The sequence below is a fragment of the Salvelinus fontinalis genome, chromosome 5, assembly GCF_029448725.1.
Source record: "Salvelinus fontinalis isolate EN_2023a chromosome 5, ASM2944872v1, whole genome shotgun sequence".
In the NCBI taxonomy this organism is placed as follows: Eukaryota; Metazoa; Chordata; class Actinopteri; order Salmoniformes; family Salmonidae; genus Salvelinus; species Salvelinus fontinalis.
In genome coordinates, this window is record NC_074669.1 from 13,185,032 (window position 1) to 13,204,155 (window position 19,124).

The 19,124-nt window shown below is 46.0% G+C and overlaps 1 pseudogene; it reads left to right on the plus strand.

Moving 5' to 3' along the window:
* The first annotated feature begins 310 nt into the window (after positions 1-310).
* Positions 311-17,905, plus strand: LOC129855146 (ankyrin repeat domain-containing protein 24-like; annotated as a pseudogene).
* Positions 17,906-19,124: the final 1,219 nt, after the last annotated feature.

The window sequence follows — 19,124 nt, forward strand, 5'->3', positions numbered from 1 at the left end:
AGGAAGAGGGGAGGGTGTTTTGGCTGAGAGAGCAAAGCACTGCATATGGAGAGCTATATTGTTGTGAGACTCAGAGGGCTAGAGCAGTGGTCTTCTGTTTGTACAGGGATGTATAGACTTCATGTTTATGTAGCATCATCATCACGACTCTCCTGTCATACATTTCTTCTGTTCTGCTTTGTGCAAGTGGGTTATTGGTTGTCTGTGTAGTTATACTGTGTATTTATGCTTTGTCATTTAGTGCAAAGTTGGTGTGCAACTCTGACGGTGTGTTTGAGGCCTGTGAGTAGTTGAGTAGTGTATGTTTGTGTGTCAGTATTTTGGTCAGACAGTGGACAGCTCTTTGGCTCTATGGCTCGTCAGCTCTGAGCCTGATGAAGCGTTATTTCTGTCCTTGTTTCAGCTTACTGGTGGTAGGTATCCCTCTCCGTTTGACCTGAGCTGTCTTTTCATTGTTCTTTCTCTCAAAGGGTTACTTTTTCTGGAAAAAACAGTTGAAAGTGATTTTGTGCACTGTGTGGAATGTTACCATAAAAGCAAGCAGATGGTACTGTATGTCCGTCTTCATTTCACTTCGATGAGATACGCAGTATTAGATTTAGTAGTGTCTCATCTAGACCTACTGTATGGTTAGTCATCACTCAGACCTTTGTACAGTGTGTAATCAGATAGGGGGTCAGGGTCTACTCTGTATAGTACAGCATGTACAGTCATTTGGTTAGCTCTGATCAGCCCCAGGTTGTGACCGGGTTATGACCCGTCTGTCCCCTCAGAGCCAGGACTGGAGTAAGAGTGATGGCTGTAGGGCAGAACGAACCTGACAAAGTAGCTGCTCTGATCGTGAAGAAGGGACTCTGCCCCACCTAACTGGATGCAGAGGGGAAGTCAGCGTACCAAAAGTACCAAACACTTAGGGCCAGTTTCCCTGACACAGGTTAAGCCTAGTCTTGGACTAAGAAGTACTTTCAATGGAGAATCGTTATTGAACTTGCTTGTTAGTCTAGGACTAGGTTTAAATGTGTCCACGAAACATCCCTTTATGTTCAAACTGTCAGTGAGAGAGGGTAAAGAGTTTAAATATTTTCTACTTTCTTTGTTGTCATTATTAGTGTTGATGATCTTCTTGTTGGTTATATTCATAACCAGTGTTATTCTCTTCCTGGTAGGTTCCACCTCTGTGCGTCTCAGGGTCATCTGGACTGTCTGGAGGTCATCCTGGCTCACGGGCCAGACATTAATGTGACAGATGGCTCAGGTGAGACGACAGTCTCATTCAGTGAACATGTTAACATGTTTAGTGTCACTGATCGCCAAGGTAATGCTTTGTGGCTATAATTGGTCAAAACAACATATTCAAAGTTCATTATCTCAATTATAACATGCTCTTTGTTTTTAAACAACTTTGTTTCTATTGAACATGCCATACTAATAAAGGCATTCTAATTAATTATATGAAGAGTGCCTTGGTCTTCCTTTCTTTTTGATGACCAATTTACACCTTTTACCAAAGAGCACCTTCTATCTACCAAAATGTACTATAGTGTACCTTAGTAGCGCTTCCCTTCCTCCTTTTTCTATAACATGCTCTCTTGCAATTTGTTTTTGTTAACTCATTCATTCCCTCTCTCGCTTGGTGATGGCCTTATCAACTTCAAGGCTTCAGTGCCATTCACCTAGTAGCCAAGAACGGCCAGCCTGAGTGCCTGAAGAGACTATTACAGGTACAGCAGACAGACATAGTTAACATTACTATAATACATAGAAAATAAGGTATGCAGTTATCATACATTTTTGGTGAATACGTCTCATACTCCCACAGGAGAGATTGCCTGTAGATTCCACAGACAGCTTTGGTCAGACAGTGTTGCATCACGCAGGTATGCAATGCCCTAGCTATAATGCAATTGATTACAGCACCATCTGTGTAACACTGTAAACAACCCAACTTTTAAATACCTTCCATTTGTCTACCTATGGTGTCTGCCCATCTTCCTGCAGCTGTGAGCGGCTGCTTGTCCTGCACTGAGACTCTGTGGGACTGTAAGGCCAGTCTGGATGCCCAGGATGGGGTAAGTGGCGTAGGCTTTAGACTGCCTCTGTACAGCAACAATCACCAAGCCAGGTCCTGGAGAACTACAGGGTGTGCAGGGTTTTGTTACAGCCAAGCACTATAATGTGATTCAATCAACCATGTTAAGCCATTGTGGTCTCGTCTATCTCAGGATGGAGTGAGCCCGCTGACCCTAGGAGCCCAGATGAGCAGAGTGGAGCTGTGTGCTTTCCTGTTGGACAGAGGGGCCAACCCCAACATATAGGACAACCATGGCAGGTAATTCAACATTAGATTGACTTATGCAAGACAAACTGTGAACACAACTGAAAGGTCAAGTTCACTTTGTTTTTGTAAAGACATGTTAGGTGTGCAGACAATGTTTTTGCGATTTCACTTGGTTTTGAGAAACTTACCCCAAAAGCAATATACTTCCTCATGCTCTTTCTGCTGTTGCAGGGGCAGAGAAACATGAACAAAGGCTCCATAAACCCAATACATTACTGTGGTCGAAAACGCACAGGTTTTCTCATTCCCATTGTGGTGATACGGGAAACGAGAAAGAACGTGCACGGAAATGTATCGCTCAAGTCCAACAAAATGGAATATAAAGTTGCGGATAAAGTTTGGAATGACAAAATGTCATATGTACAACATCTGAAGACCTGCGTCACTATACTGAGAGCGTTGCCATTTCTAAAAGGATGTGTCTGGGTGTTTTTGGAGCCTTTGTTCAGGTTTGATGTCTGCCCCTGAATCTGTAGAACGAGCATGGGGAAGTCTATCACTGGTGGGGTAAGTTTCTCGAAACCAAGTAAAATTGCAAAAAAGGGTCTGGACACATTCCATTTGCATCAAACATAGAGATTTGGTGAAAAAAAGTATGTCCTGGTTTTTGTGTTGTAGGTCAGCCCTGATGCTGGCCTGTAAGAGTGACAGTGCAGAGACAGTGGAGGTGTTGCTAAGGGGGGGGAGGGGGGGGGGGCTAACCCACAGCTGGCCGACGCCTTCGGACACGACGCAGCCCACTACGGCGAAACCGCCGGCAACCAGCGCATTGCACAGCTTCTGCAGAACTGTCTTCCAGGTAACCCATGGTAACCTCTTGATGTCTCACCTGCTGACTGAAGCAGGGTTTGGCTCAATTCCCTTTAAATTCGAATATTTGTTGAGTTGGAACTTCAATCCATTTCTTGACTGAACTGACTTGAAATTAAGTTGAGCACAACCTTGCTCTGCTACCCTTTAGGTCCAATCTGGGGCTCCATTCTGGGCCCTGGTAGAATGGTGGATATAATTATAATTGATAGAACAGACCACATTCCCTGCTGGTTATACCAGGGGCCAATTTCAAATGTTCAATTAATTAGCATTGGCAACTACTACAACACTTTGTATGCTATTTAATGTACTGTACCAGAACCCATGGAGCATAATCCTTTCTATCAGTTGTAATTCTATGGCCTGGTCTATGGCCCTTCTCTGGTCCCCCAGGAAATGGCTGTAATGTGAGGAAGTGGATGAAGTAAAGGGGACAGCTGGGGGTAATTGTAAAAGCCTGAAACAGAGGCTTGCTGCACTTTTATCTTCAAACAAAGGCTTGGTGATTTACGAGAAACAGATGTGTGCTTTGTTTGAAATGGAGATGAATGGAAGCAGATATATGAGGTATATGTGATATATGAGGACTCTTGTGTCTTACAGCTTACAGTAGGGCTGTTTGGTGTTATACTGAGTGCTACGATATATAGGAGGATTTTTATGGGCCGGTATGCTTCTTAGCTATAACTACAGTGTGTATGTGCGTGTGCGTGCATGCGGGTGTATTGAATCTCAATGGACCAGAGGTTAAACGGATTTGCCGTTTGTCTCTCCCCATGTATACATAGCCACTGAGGGCAATGGCGAGGAGGTAACTGACCACTCAGCTTTTCATTTTCACTCACTACACATTCAGTACATGTGAAAACCTAACGCAACTATTTCTAGATTGTACATAATAGAATTTACAACATAAGAAGGAACACCAACTTCTTATCCCATTTTCAATCTACAACAATATCTTTTGAACAACAACAGCTGAAGTAACATCACACATTAAAAGCTAATTTCACAACATTTTGGGCTACAGTACTGCCTGGCTTTGCTTTTGTCCTTGCTGCTATTTCTCACCTGTTCCCCTGTTCCTTCTGCTTGTCTGTGTCTCCAGAGGCAGCCCCCACCTCCCCCTCCTCTGCCAGGGGGACCACCCCCCGCAAGAGGAAAGCCCCTCCTCCACCTCGCTCCCCTCCCCAGGTACGAGGCCAACTCCAGAGATGGATGGCACAGTTTTTACAAAATACTTTCTATATGATTCTTACTAACTCTAACTTATGCTAGGCTGTGATGATCATAATCATACTAACTTTAATAACAATGTTCAGGGACTCTCCATCCCTGCCTTCTCCTGCACCCCAGAGCTCTCCTCCCCCTGCCTCTCCCTCAGCTCAGTCTCCAGAGACACGGCGCTCTAATCAGGCCAACCTCGTGAGTTACTTCCCCTGCCACGGCATACTGTAGGCATAGCACCTAAGCATACAGGAGATAAAATAGGCTTATATTTATGGTATACAACTCAACACAACTCAATTCAAAGGATTAATCTTTAGATATCAATTTTGAATAGCAGTATTCATGACTAAAGTAACAGACAATACATAGTGAATCACTATCTACTGTATTAAATTTGAGACTGCTAATGAGTATGGTGCTGCTGTTTGACTGTGATACTACTGATATGCATTTCCTTGTGTGTGTCTGTGATAGAGAATGAGGAGGTTTTTGAGGAGATCCGAAGGCTGCGTCTGGAAAGGGGGCGTCTGCTCCAGAAGATTAAAGGTCTGGAGCAGCAGCAGAACAGCGCACCCACTGCCGTGGAGGAGGTACTGCATGCACGGTTCATTTCCCAGCTTTGGATCAAGCTCAAACCCCCATTCCTTGGAAACTTCTCATATATCTGAAAGGATGTTAGAAATCTGGTAATAGCTGTGCACTCACTGTCTGCCTGTGCTAGCTGACCCAGCTGAGAGAGTGTCTGGAACAGGCGGAGGCAGAGCGGGACAGGCTACAGACTGAGCTGGAGGAGCTGAAGGCAGGTGATCGGAGCCAGTGACTCAGATGATGACATACTGGACTTCCCAGGTGTGTGTGGGGGGAGAGAGGGAATACTGCTGGCAAATTGTTACAGATGCCGTATCTTAATTTTTGTCCCAGTTTTTTACAGCAGAAAAATTATCCTGCAGCAACAGGAAATGTGAATTATTATGTGGATTATAATTAATGGACATTGTTTGTAGGGTTTAATACATTTTTTGTTTGAGCAAATCATGTCTGAAATAAAGAGGAAATTACCAACTTTGGAAGCCTTTTTAAACCCCAAATACACTACAAGCTTGCATTTCCTGCAACAACAGGATGATCAAATTAAGATACGGCATTTGTATATTTGTTAAATGGACCAAATGTTGTATGGATGTATGGACTAGGTTGTAGAACCCTAATGAGTCATACATCATAACTAGATGATGATTTTCACTCAAATTCTACTGCCATGGTATTGGCTGATGTTTTGCAATGTGTTTGACAAAATATGACATTGATTTACCCCGTATATCTTGAAGGTGCTGAGAAGCTGCTCTCCAGGCGGTCCAGAGAGTCTTCCTCTGCTCTGGACGAGGAGGAGGCAGACTCCCCGAACTCCACCTCTCCTGGTCCTGCAGACCCAGACACTGTGGCTGAGCTATGCAGACAGGTGGATGAGCTGACCTCACAGAACCAGGAGCTGGTCCTCAAAGTGCAGGTAAGAACACACACACACACACATACACGCCATCAGCTGATTCATTGATAAAAATGGGGTTATCAAAAGGTCATCCAGACCAGAGAAGTCCCAGTCAGCAGATGATGATGATGTTGATGGACTGGTTCAAGGATGGCTGAACAGCGTCAGATTGGACCGTTTGTCATATTACCACTTTATAGGTCTATGATGAAGCAGTACCCAGGTATAAATAGAATAATAGCATCACACAGAGACTTAGTGCAGGCTTTCTTCACTAACTGGGTCATGGTCTGTACAAGTAGACAGAATTAGGACAAAGGGTTACAGCCCATGTGTAGTGAATTTCTGTAGTAACTTTCTGAACATTTGAGACGTGTAGTCCACTTGTCATTCCAATCTCCTTTGCATTAGCGTAGCCTCTTCTGTAGCCTGTCAACTATGTGTCTGTCTATCCCTGTTCTCTCCTCTCTGCACAGACCATACAAACGCTTCACACCGCGTGGCTGCGGCCACCCTAACCTGGTGGTCCCAGCACGCACGACCCACGAGGAGTTCCAGGTCTCCGGTAGCCTCTGGAACTGCCGATCTGTGGCCAACAAGGCAGAGTTCATCTCAGCCTATGCTTCCCTCCAGTCCCTCGACTTCTTGGCACTGACGGAAACATGGATCACCACAGATAACACTGCTACTCCTACTGCTCTCTCTTCGTCTGCCCACGTGTTCTCGCACACCCCGAGAGCTTCTGGTCAGCGGGGTGGTGGCACCGGGATCCTCATCTCTCCCAAGTGGTCATTCTCTCTTTCTCCCCTTACCCAACTGTCTATCGCCTCCTTTGAATTCCATGCTGTCACAGTTACCAGCCCTTTCAAGCTTAACATCCTTATCATTTATCGCCCTCCAGGTTCCCTCGGAGAGTTCATCAATGAGCTTGATGCCTTGATAAGCTCCTTTCCTGAGGACGGCTCACCTCTCACAGTTCTGGGTGACTTTAACCTCCCCACGTCTACCTTTGACTCATTCCTCTCTGCCTCCTTCTTTCCACTCCTCTCCTCTTTTGACCTCACCCTCTCACCTTCCCCCCCTACTCACAAGGCAGGCAATACGCTTGACCTCATCTTTACTAGATGCTGTTCTTCCACTAACCTCATTTCAACTCCCCTCCAAGCCTCCGACCACTACCTTGTATCCTTTTCCCTCTCGCTCTCATCCAACACTTCCCACACTGCCCCTACTCGGATGGTATCGCGCCGTCCCAACCTTCGCTCTCTCTCCCCCGCTACTCTCTCCTCTTCCATCCTATCATCTCTTCCCTCTGCTCAAACCTTCTCCAACCTATCTCCTGATTCTGCCTCCTCAACCCTCCTCTCCTCCCTTTCTGCATCCTTTGACTCTCTATGTCCCCTATCCTCCAGGCCGGCTCGGTCCTCCCCTCCCGCTCCGTGGCTCGACGACTCATTGCGAGCTCACAGAACAGGGCTCCGGGCAGCCGAGCGGAAATGGAGGAAAACTCGCCTCCCTGCGGACCTGGCATCCTTTCACTCCCTCCTCTCTACATTTTCCTCTTCTGTCTCTGCTGCTAAAGCCACTTTCTACCACTCTAAATTCCAAGCATCTGCCTCTAACCCTAGGAAGCTCTTTGCCACCTTCTCCTCCCTCCTGAATCCTCCTCCCCCTCCCCCCCCCTCCTCCCTCTCTGCAGATGACTTCGTCAACCATTTTGAAAAGAAGGTCGACGACATCCGATCCTCGTTTGCTAAGTCAAACGACACCGCTGGTTCTGCGCACACTGCCCTACCCTGTGCTCTGACCTCTTTCTCCCCTCTCTCTCCAGATGAAATCTCGCGTCTTGTGACGGCCGGCCGCCCAACAACCTGCCCGCTTGACCCTATCCCCTCCTCTCTTCTCCAGACCATTTCCGGAGACCTTCTCCCTTACCTCACCTCGCTCATCAACTCATCCTTGACCGCTGGCTACGTCCCTTCCGTCTTCAAGAGAGCGAGAGTTGCACCCCTTCTGAAAAAACCTACACTCGATCCCTCCGATGTCAACAACTACAGACCAGTATCCCTTCTTTCTTTTCTCTCCAAAACTCTTGAACGTGCCGTCCTTGGCCAGCTCTCCTGCTATCTCTCTCAGAATGACCTTCTTGATCCAAATCAGTCAGGTTTCAAGACTAGTCATTCAACTGAGACTGCTCTTCTCTGTATCACGGAGGCGCTCCGCACTGCTAAAGCTAACTCTCTCTCCTCTGCTCTCATCCTTCTAGACCTATCGGCTGCCTTCGATACTGTGAACCATCAGATCCTCCTCTCCACCCTCTCCGAGTTGGGCATCTCCGGCGCGGCCCACGCTTGGATTGCGTCCTACCTGACAGGTCGCTCCTACCAGGTGGCGTGGCGAGAATCTGTCTCCTCACCACGTGCTCTCACCACTGGTGTCCCCCAGGGCTCGGTTCTAGGCCCTCTCCTATTCTCGCTATACACCAAGTCACTTGGCTCTGTCATAACCTCACATGGTCTCTCCTATCATTGCTATGCAGACGACACACAATTAATCTTCTCCTTTCCCCCTTCTGATGACCAGGTGGCGAATCGCATCTCTGCATGTCTGGCAGACATATCAGTGTGGATGACGGATCACCACCTCAAGCTGAACCTCGGCAAGACGGAGCTGCTCTTCCTCCCGGGGAAGAACTGCCCGTTCCATGATCTCGCCATCACGGTTGACAACTCCATTGTGTCCTCCTCCCAGAGCGCTAAGAACCTTGGGGTGATCCTGGACAACACCCTGTCGTTCTCAACTAACATCAAGGCGGTGGCCCGTTCCTGTAGGTTCATGCTCTACAACATCCGCAGAGTACGACCCTGCCTCACACAGGAAGTGGCGCAGGTCCTAATCCAGGCACTTGTCATCTCCCATCTGGATTACTGCAACTCGCTGTTGGCTGTGGGCTCCCTGCCTGTGCCATTAAACCCCTACAACTCATCCAGAACGCCGCAGCCCGTCTGGTGTTCAACCTTCCCAAGTTCTCTCACGTCACCCCGCTCCTCCGCTCTCTCCACTGGCTTCCAGTTGAAGCTCGCATCCGCTACAAGACCATGGTGCTTGCCTACGGAGCTGTGAGGGGAACGGCACCTCAGTACCTTCAGGCTCTGATCAGGCCCTACACCCAAACAAGGGCACTGCGTTCATCCACCTCTGGCCTGCTCGCCTCCCTACCACTGAGGAAGTACAGTTCCCGCTCAGCCCAGTCAAAACTGTTCGCTGCTCTGGCACCCCAATGGTGGAACAAACTCCCTCACGACGCCAGGACAGCGGAGTCAATCACTACCTTCCGGAGACACCTGAAACCCCACCTCTTTAAGGAATACCTAGGATAGGATAAAGCAATCCTTCTGACCCCCCCCCCCCCCCTTAAAAGATTTAGATGCACTATTGTAAAGTGGCTGTTCCACTGGATGTCATAAGGTGAACGCACCAATTTGTAAGTCGCTCTGGATAAGAGCGTCTGCTGAATGACTTAAATGTAATGTAAATGTGAATAGTATAGTGAACAAAAATATGAAGGCAACATGCATCAATTTCAACGATTTTACTTAGTTACAGTTCATATAAGGAAATCGGTCAATTCTAATAAATTCATTAGGCCCTAGTCTATGGATTTCACGACTGGGCAGGGGCGCAGCCATTGGCCCACCCACTTGGGAGCCAGGCCCACCCATTGGCGAGCCAGGCCCAGCCAATCAGAATGAGTTTTTCCCTACAAAAGAGCTTGATTACGGATAGAAATACTCCTCAGTTTCATCAGCTGTCCGTGTGGCTGGTCTCAGACGATCCCACAGGTGAAGAAGCAGGATGTGGAGGTCCTGGGCTGGTGTGGTTAAGTGTAGGGCCCATTGGACGTACTGCCAAACTGGAGGCGGTTTATAGTAGAGCAACAGCTCTGGTGGACATTCCTACAGTCAGCATGCCAAATGCACGCTCCCTCAAAACTTAAGACATCTGTGGCATTGTGCTGTGTGACAAAACTGCACATTTTAGAGTTGTCTTTTATTGTCCCCAACACAAGGTGCACCTGTGAAATGATCATGCTGTTTAATCCGCTTCTTGATATGCCACACCTGTCAGGTGGATGGATTATCTTGGTAAAGGAGAAATGCTCACTGACAGGGATGTAAACAAATTTGTGCAGACAATTTGAGAGAAATAAGCTTTTTTTGTGTGTATGGAACATCTTTTATTTTAGCTCATGAAACATGGGACCAACATTTGACATGTTGCGTTTATATTTGTATTCTGTGTATTTAAACCCTGGATTGCTGATGCTATGTATTGGGCATTGAGAGGCTTTGAAGCCACTGGTCGCCCATATTGACACTCCCCAGTACGTAACAGTCCTCCATAGGCATGAATGGAATCCTACAGTATTTCAATTAAATGTTTAAAGGTCAAAATTACGTTTTGTTGTAGTGGGGACAGTAACATTAGTTATCTCTAAAAATTATACTTTCAGGGAAATGTTTTAATGTATTTTTTTATTTGTATTAATGTGTCTGTAATAGAATAAATGTGGCAAAAACAAATGTAGACATTAATAAATGCATTTCTATAGCTTCCTAACAATTTTTTACAATGGTAAGGGTGTGCCAAGATGGAGGCACAGTGGCTTCAACACCACGCCTCCTATCAACCATCTAGTGTACTGTATATATAAATCATTGGTTATAACCAGGCTACCATTGGAGGGTTTGTCTGGGACTGTGTGTGAGGTGCAGCAGGGATGGTGGTACAGCACAGAGGCTAACTATGAAGCTGTCATGAAGGAAGAGGAGAGGAAGCAGTTCTCTGAATGTGGACTTAAAATTGTGACATCAAAATAGGATGCTTGACTTATGAGATACACATCACAACTGTTAGCGAAGAAAGAAAACCCTTACTGATTATTTCTGTACTGTGATTTTGTGTGGTTTGCAGATGCTGGAGATGTTTGAGAAGGATGACCCTGACATGCAGACAACCGGCCCAGACTTTGTCTCCAGGGCTCTGTGTGACTCCCTCAGGAGGGAGTTTGAAGCTCTACAGGAGCGCTACTCCCAGGCCCAGGCTTCATCTGAGGCCTCCAGCATGGCGGGAGAGGGGTAAGGATTATCACCCACAACACCAGCCCCACTGTATACCCTCTGGATAAGAGTATCTGCTAAATTACTAAAATGTCACATTTACATCCCTCACTAAGGTTAGAGTTCAATTTTTAGAGGTGCCCTGGGGTGGACTACAGTAATATATTAACATGGACACCCCCAGAAGGCTTCAACATATTAACACTCGTCCAGTCCTAACACTCGTCCAGTCTTTAAGCCCACTATTTAAGAGGCAATATGTAATTTGAACCCTGCCAGCCACAATATTGTAATTGAAGATTCTAACACAATATGCCAACCATAGGTAAGCCTCTCACTTCACTTCAGTTCTGATGTTTATTTCTTTTCACCTCCAGGTGTGAGGAGACGATGGAGGGAGGAGGAGAGGGAGAGACAGGGGCAGAGGAGGAGAAGGAGGGGAAGGGGAAGGAGGGGACGGAAGATGAGAGCAGTAAGGAGCTGAGGGAGAGGCTGTGTGGCAAGGAGGAGCAGCTGGCCCACTCCCAGTCTGAGCTGGAGGAGCTGAGAGAACAGGTGCACCTGAGGGTATATTCTGGGGAACAGGCAGGGGGAATGGGGGGTGAGAGAGAGACCCCAAGGGGCAGCAGCGAGGTGGTGAGCCTGGAGACGCAGCAGCTGAGAGAGAAGGTGAGGGAGCGGGCCTGGGGGAGGGAGAGGGGTAGAGCGCAGAGGACAATGACACAGTCAAACAGCTGAGAAAGAAAGTTTAGGAACTACAGGCAGCCCTGGAAAAGAAAGGAACAGAAAAAGAGTTTGAAAAGGAGGACGGAGGAGGGGAGAGTGAGAGGGTGAGGAGCTTCAGGGAGAGGGTGAGCGAACTGGAGGCCACCCTGGCGGAGAGCAAAGTGTCGGGGAGAGCTGGGAGAGGGAGAGAGTGGTAGAGCCAGACGGAGAGGTGTTGCGTAGGCTCCATGTCTGTGTGGTGGAGCTGGAGGGGGAGCTGAGGGACTGTGTTCCCTGTTCGGAGATGGTCGAGGTGCAGGTTACCCTGCGTCTGCAGTGTGAGCAGCTGACCAGGGAGAGGTCCGAGGCCAGCCTGAGACTGAACAAGGCCCTACTGGAGCTGGAGAGACTACGGCCCCCAGCCCCACACACTGTCAGGGAGATGAGGAAGAGAGGTCGGAAGGGTCAGAGTCCTCCATCACATCAGGTGTGTTTTTTCCTGGTGTCAACCTGGTGTCCTGTTACTAATCAGGTTTCCATCCAACCATTTCATGCAGATGAATTACCTGATGCATGAAAAAAGTAATGACCGGGCTGTTGGAAACAGGAAATGCCGGAACAATTTCATAATTGTCTGCAGACAATTTGTTTGTTCGACATTGTGGGTTCTTTTTATGTCTGTAAAATTGATTATGCAAAAAACATCGGCAGAAAAGCCTTTATGCATAAATATTGATATAATAACCATCATATCGAAATAAACTTGGAGTCATGCAATGATATGTTGTGTGACTCGGTTTATTGCAGTTTATTAGGCTACAGATGAAATAAGTTATGATGAACTTCACAGGCTGGTGAAAGTTCAGGGTGATGAGCTTGATGCTCATTTCCAATAAATATCCAATATCCATATCCTTATTCTGGTGACATGATGATTGATGCTGGGCTGCCGTTTGACCCCAAAAATGATCTTGCTTTTATCCATAATAATCTCATCATGTAGACTAGCCTACCAGCACTGTATCTGCGAGCTGTTGGCTAGAGCACTTGTTCCAAGACCAGAGTGGGAACATTTGCCATTTAAGGTTTTTGTGAAAAAAAACCTTGGTAGAGTTGAAAATGCAATGGAAACCCATTTAACTTTAACCGCAAAAGTTATTTTAATGTGCACTTCTTTATCATGCACAGCCTTTTATCTGCAACAAGTCAGTGTGATGAAAACACATCTCTGGTGGGAAATATTTGCATTAAATCTGTCGCCAATTGGATGGAAACCTGGCTACTCCACTATTATAATGTTCTCTGTCACTTATCAAAAAATGTTGCTCTCTTTGGGGCATAAGGACAAATTATTTTACTGTAGTTAATTACGGTGGTAAGCTGTAAATAACTAGTTTATAACCATTAATTTGCTTTCACTTCCAACTGGGCACACATTGGTTAAATCAACGTTGTTTCCACATTATCCACAAATTACATTCAAATAATGTGGAATAGATGTTGAATTAACATCTGAGCCCAGTGGGTTCTGTCCAATCAGAGCTCTTTCTTAGCTTTGCGTGGTGATACTTCTCACCAATAAGAGCACTCTCTACGTCTGTGATATTTCTTCTCTAATATCAGAGCGCTCTCTGAGACGGGTGAGGGAGGAACTGGAGGTGGCTAGGCAGGAAGCAGCTCAGGCGCCGGACTGTCTGTATGCTGAGCGCGAGGGTCGGTCTCAGGACACCCTCCACCTGAGACATGCAGTACCCCTGTCCCAACACACAGAGACGCTGACAGCTCTGTCGGAGCAGCTGGCCCAGACAGCCCAGGAACTGCAGGCGGAGAGGGCTTTGCGATGCCACGCCCAGACAGAGACGGCCAGGCTGGAGGCCCAACTACAGGCCACACAACAGGACCTTATACCCTGGGAGGAGCATGACAAAGTTAAGGTTAGCTTCAAATGGTATTCTAGCAAATAGCAAGAATGAGCTGTTTGACTCAAATCATACTACATTGAGGTCCTAAGTGAATGGACATTAGGCTTTTATTTAATAATCTAGATAAAAATCATGGGGTTGTGCAATCAATATAATTTGGCACTAATAACAACCCCTCCGTCATCATGTATGGCCCACAATCAATTACTGTAGCCTACAGTAAAAGTACTAGGAAAGCACCCTCATGTTGTGTTTGTTGTCCCTGCTGTGTATCAGGCAGAGCTGCAGCGCTCCCTGCAGGCTAGTGAGAACAGTGCAGCGGAGACCAAGGAGGCTTTGCGTGTGAAGGAGACAGAGCTGAGAGACCTGAGGTCCCAGAAGGCTGTGGAACAGGGCCTGGTGTCCAAGGAGGACCACGAGTCCCAGCGCCTCTCACTGCAGGCCGAGATCAACGCATTCACCGCCCAATTCAACAACCTCACACGCAAACACGAGAAGACTTGCACCGAGGTGTGTGTTGTATTTGTTCCTGTTCACCAAAATACAGAGAATTTTAACAAAGTTAGAGACTGAAACCTTAACTCAAGAGTTAACCACAAGCCACATGCTACTGACTACACATTGGACTTATGTGTACCAGGGCTTCCTTTCTCCTAGCATTAGTTATGTGTGTGTTCTATACAGTATCTCCTTGCCGCCTTTCCTTTCATGGCCATCGACGTGCTCTCCCTCCTCCCCTTGTCTTTACCTCTCCTCACTCCCCCCTCTCTCCCCTCTCCCCTGACTCCCTCCCAACAGGTGTTCCAGGTGCAGCGTGAGGCTCTGTTTAATAAGAGTGAGTGTCAGGTGGCCGAGGCTCAGCTGGCCACAGCGCAGCAGCAGCTGGCTAACCTGCAGGCCCAGTTCAGCCACGTCCAGGAGCTCCACAAAGACATCCAGGACTCCCAGGCCCTGGTCAAGGAGAATGACCGCAAGGTAAGACTGAGACACAAATGATAGAAGTAAAATTTAGCGACACTGTCCTTTATTCAAAATCGACCCCTAGCCCCTCCCCCTTCGCCTGGCTTCCCAGCCACTTCACTCTGGTCAAACACCACACCAACTAACATTTATTCTACACGAGGAATCTGGATTTGATCTCCTCCCCGATGACTTTTCGAATGCGAACACATTCAAACCGTTCTGATTGGTCCCAAAAACCGATGGGTTGGGCCAGAGCCTGAACACACGTGGGAAAGCGGCATTTCGGAAATAGAAATTGGCTTTGATACTCTGATTGGTTACAGACGATCCAATCGCTGATGACTTGTTTTGTACAACGCCCCTCACTTTGCGTCAGCAGAAACAGCTTCTACAGTGGCGGTCTCAGACTGAGTGTACAGTGCATTCAGAAAGCATTCAGAAAGTATTCAGACCCCTTGACTTTTTCCACATTTTGTTACGTTAGTCTTATTCTAAAATGTATAAAATAATTTTTTCCCCTCATCAATCTACACACAATACCCCATAATGACAAAGCAAAAACAGGTTTTTAGACATTTTTGCACATTTATAAAACATAAAAACTGAAACATGACATTTACATAAGTAGTCAGACCCTTTACTCAGTACTTTGTTAAAGCACCTTTGGCAGTGATTCGAGTCTTCTTGGGTATGACGCTACAAGGTTGGCACACCTGTATTTGGGGAGTTTCTTCAATTATTCTCTGCAGATCCTTTCCAGCTCTGTTAGGTTGGATGGGGAGCATCGCTGCACAGCTATTTTCAGGTCTTTAGAGATGTTTGATCGGGTTCAAGTCCGGGCTCTGGCTGGGCCACTGAAGGACATTCAGAGACTTGTCCCGAAGCCACTCCTGTGTTGTCTTGGCAACCCCAATCTGAGGTCCTGAGCACTCTGGAGCAGATTTTCATCAAGGATCTCTCTGTACTTTGCTCTGTTCATCTTTTCCTCGATCCTGACTAGTCTCCCAGTCCCTGGTACTGAAAAACATCCACATAGCATGATGCTGCCACCACCATGCTTCACCGCAGGGATGGTGCTATATTTCTTCCAGACGTGATGCTTGTCATTCAGGCCAAAGAGTTAAATCTTGGTTTCATCAGACCAGAGAATCTTGTTTCTTATGGTCAGAGTCTTTAGGTGCCTTTTGGCAAACTCCAAGCGGGCTGTCATGTGCCTTTTACTGAGGAGTGGCTTCAGTCTGGCCACTACCATAAAGGCCTGATTGGGGGAGTGCTGCAGAGATGGCTGTCCTTCTGGAAGTTTCTCCTATCTCGTCAGAGGAACTCTGGAGCTCTGTTAGAGTGACCATCGGGTTCTTGGTCACATCCCTGACCAAGGCTCTTCTCCCCCGATGGCTGTTTGGCCGGGCGGCCAGCTCTAGGAAGAGTCTTGTTGGTTCCAAACTTCTTCCATTTAAGAACGATGGAGGCCACTGTGTTCTTGGGGACCTTCAATGCTGCTGAAATGTTTTGATACTCTTCCCCAGATCTGTGCCTCAACAAAATTCTGTCTCTGAGCTCTATGGACAATTCCTTCAACCTCATGGCTTGGCTTTTGCTCTGACATGCACTGTCAAATGTGGGACCTTATGTAGAGAGGTGTGTGGCTTTCAAAATCACGTCCAAACAATTTAATTTACCACAGGTGGACTCCAAGTTGTAGAAACATCTCAAGGATGATCAATGGAAACAGGATGCTCCTGAGCTCAATTTCAAGTCTCATAGCAAAGGGTCTGAATACTTATGTAAATAAGGTATTTCTGTTTTATATATATATATATATGCAAACATTTCTAAAAACCTTTTTTCGCTTTGTCATTATGGGGTACTGTAGATTGATGAGGGAAAAAATATTGAATCCATTTTAGAATAAGGCTGTAACGTAACAAAATGTGGAAAAAGTCAAAGGGTCTAAATACTTTCCAAATGCACTGCATGTAGAGATAGAGCAGCGAAATTACATTCAGTATGAGTCGTCAGGCAACCTACCCCCTGGCACTTCTTCCAGATCTTAAGGGTTAGGTTCCTTGCCCTCTGGGAAGCTGGGTGCCATATTGCTATACACTCTTTTATATCTATACATAGTGACAAAGGGTGAGGGCATGAGTGTGATTTGGAACTGAGAAAATGACCTTGGGAAATGAAGGGATCTATGATCTCCCTTCATCCCTTGTTGTGTGTAGATAATTGAGCTGTCTAAGGAAGTGTTCTGTCTGAAAGAGGCTGTGGGGGCTCTGAGTCCTCCTCTGGGCTTTTCCTCCTCCGCCCACTCCCAGTCTGAGAGAGTCCACCCTGGGAACTTTGGACAACAGGTGTCACTGCAGAACAGAGTGGCTGTACTCTCTAAGGAAATCCAAGTGAGGGCACCAATGAGCCAAAATATATACCATTATTCACGTTCATGGTTAAAAGACTGCTTGAGCATACTGTATTGTATATGTTATTACAGGATTGGGAACGAACGCACAGACAAGTTATAGCTGTGTACCGATCCCATCTACTGGCTGCTGAACAGGTAAGTACAACTCTATGCACCTTTGTTGAAGACATATCAGTATAGGGTCAGTGTTGTGTAGCTGAGGGGATGTGAATGAGACTTGTGTTGTATCTTCCTCAGGGCTGGATGGACGAGGAGGTACAGGGTCTGTTACTTCTTATCCTCAGTATGTCACACAAGGACCAGGGACACTGACCCCCCTGGTTGGTTGGTAGACAGACAGACAGACAGACAGACAGACAGACAGACAGACAGACAGACAGACAGACAGACAGACAGACAGACAGACAGACAGACAGAGAGAGAGAGAGAGAGAGAGAGAATACTCACCGTACACTGGCAGACACAACAGGCCATGGGATCCAGCACTGTACTGTACCATCTACTAACTACAGAATATGTACACACTTACTGAAAGCAGCTGGTCTGTTTTGGAGACAGCTGCATACAATACAATACAGTACAGTACATGTAGCCTTGGATAGACATCAAGGCTAACCCATTTATGACTATTTATGGACAAGTATGGTTTTCTGGTATCAGAAAGAGAAATGTCTGTATAGAGATGTACTTGTATTGAATAACAAGAATGTATCTCTTGTCTCTTGAGCCTACTGATTGTATGACTGATTGTATTTTGTATGATATTCTTACAGTAAAGGTATAGAAAGAAACCAAACTCCTGCCTCTACCTCATTGTTTAGTTGTTGAACATTTGTTGGATGAATAAAAACTCAAAGGTGACGCTTTCCATATATTCCCTTGGTCTATTTTAGGCTAGGTCAGGGATATCAGGGGTCGGGCAATTCCATGGTAACGGAATTGCACAGAGACGCCGATTTTTCACTTAAAATGTATTCCAAAGAAAAACCATTGATTTAAAAGTTTAACAAACCATACCACTAATTTTAACAATTTACACTGACAATTTATAAAACATTTACTGGAAGAACAGTGCAGACGCAAAGTTTGGTAAGACAATTTTTGTAAAATCTCCCATTTTGTGTCCACGTTTTCACAAAACTGTTTTATATCTGCTCTGAATTAACATTCAAGATGTCTGCAGAAGAATTGGTGTCAGCTATGACATGACACATTGAAGTTGAAAAAATATATTTTGGTTATTTAACTACACTAAGTGAAGTGGATTTACACCCGGTAACATTGTGGTAACGGAATTTCATCATTGGCCCCTGATCTGTACTTGTCACGATAGTTCTTGTGTGTTTTGCTTGTTTAGTGTTGGTCAGGACGTGAGCTGGGTGGGCATTCTATGTTGTGTGTCTAGTTTGTCTGTTTCTGTGTTCAGCCTAATATGGTTCTCAATCAGAGGCAGCTGTCAATCGTTGTCCCTGATTGAGAATCATATATAGGTGGCTTGTTTTGTGTTGGGGATTGTGGGTGGTTGTCTTCTGTCTTTGTGTTCTGCACCAGATAGGACTGTCTCGGTTTTCACATTTGTTATTTTGTATAGTGTTCACGTTATTGTCTCTTCTTTATTAAATCATGTTGAACACTAGCCGCGCTGCATTTGGTCCTCTCCTTCACCCCAGGAAGAAAGCCGTTACAGTACTACCGGTATACAGAAATCCATAATTATGGATATGAATGTCATTTTCTTCATGGTGATGTATGCTAAATAGATATACAAATATAATGTGCGTTTTATGACTTTTTCTTGTAGATGATTTCTAAGACCCGTTTTCCATCTGTTTGACCAGAAATCAAAGCCTTTGCTTATTCCTAATTTTAAGGGTGGGAAATGGTGGAAAATGTATATAGCCTTAATTAAAAAATATATATATATACTTTTAGCTTTCATTTGACATACTTCTAGGAACTTCATGTTGTTGCTCATGGGTCCTTTAAATGGAAAAGACCAGTCTTCATTGGGCCATGTGCTCAAATAATGCCTGACAGCTGGACTTTTCATGGAGCCGCTCCATACTGTATGTACATCTCACTTTAAAACGTCATCCAACATTAGCCTACATTTCTAATCAATCCA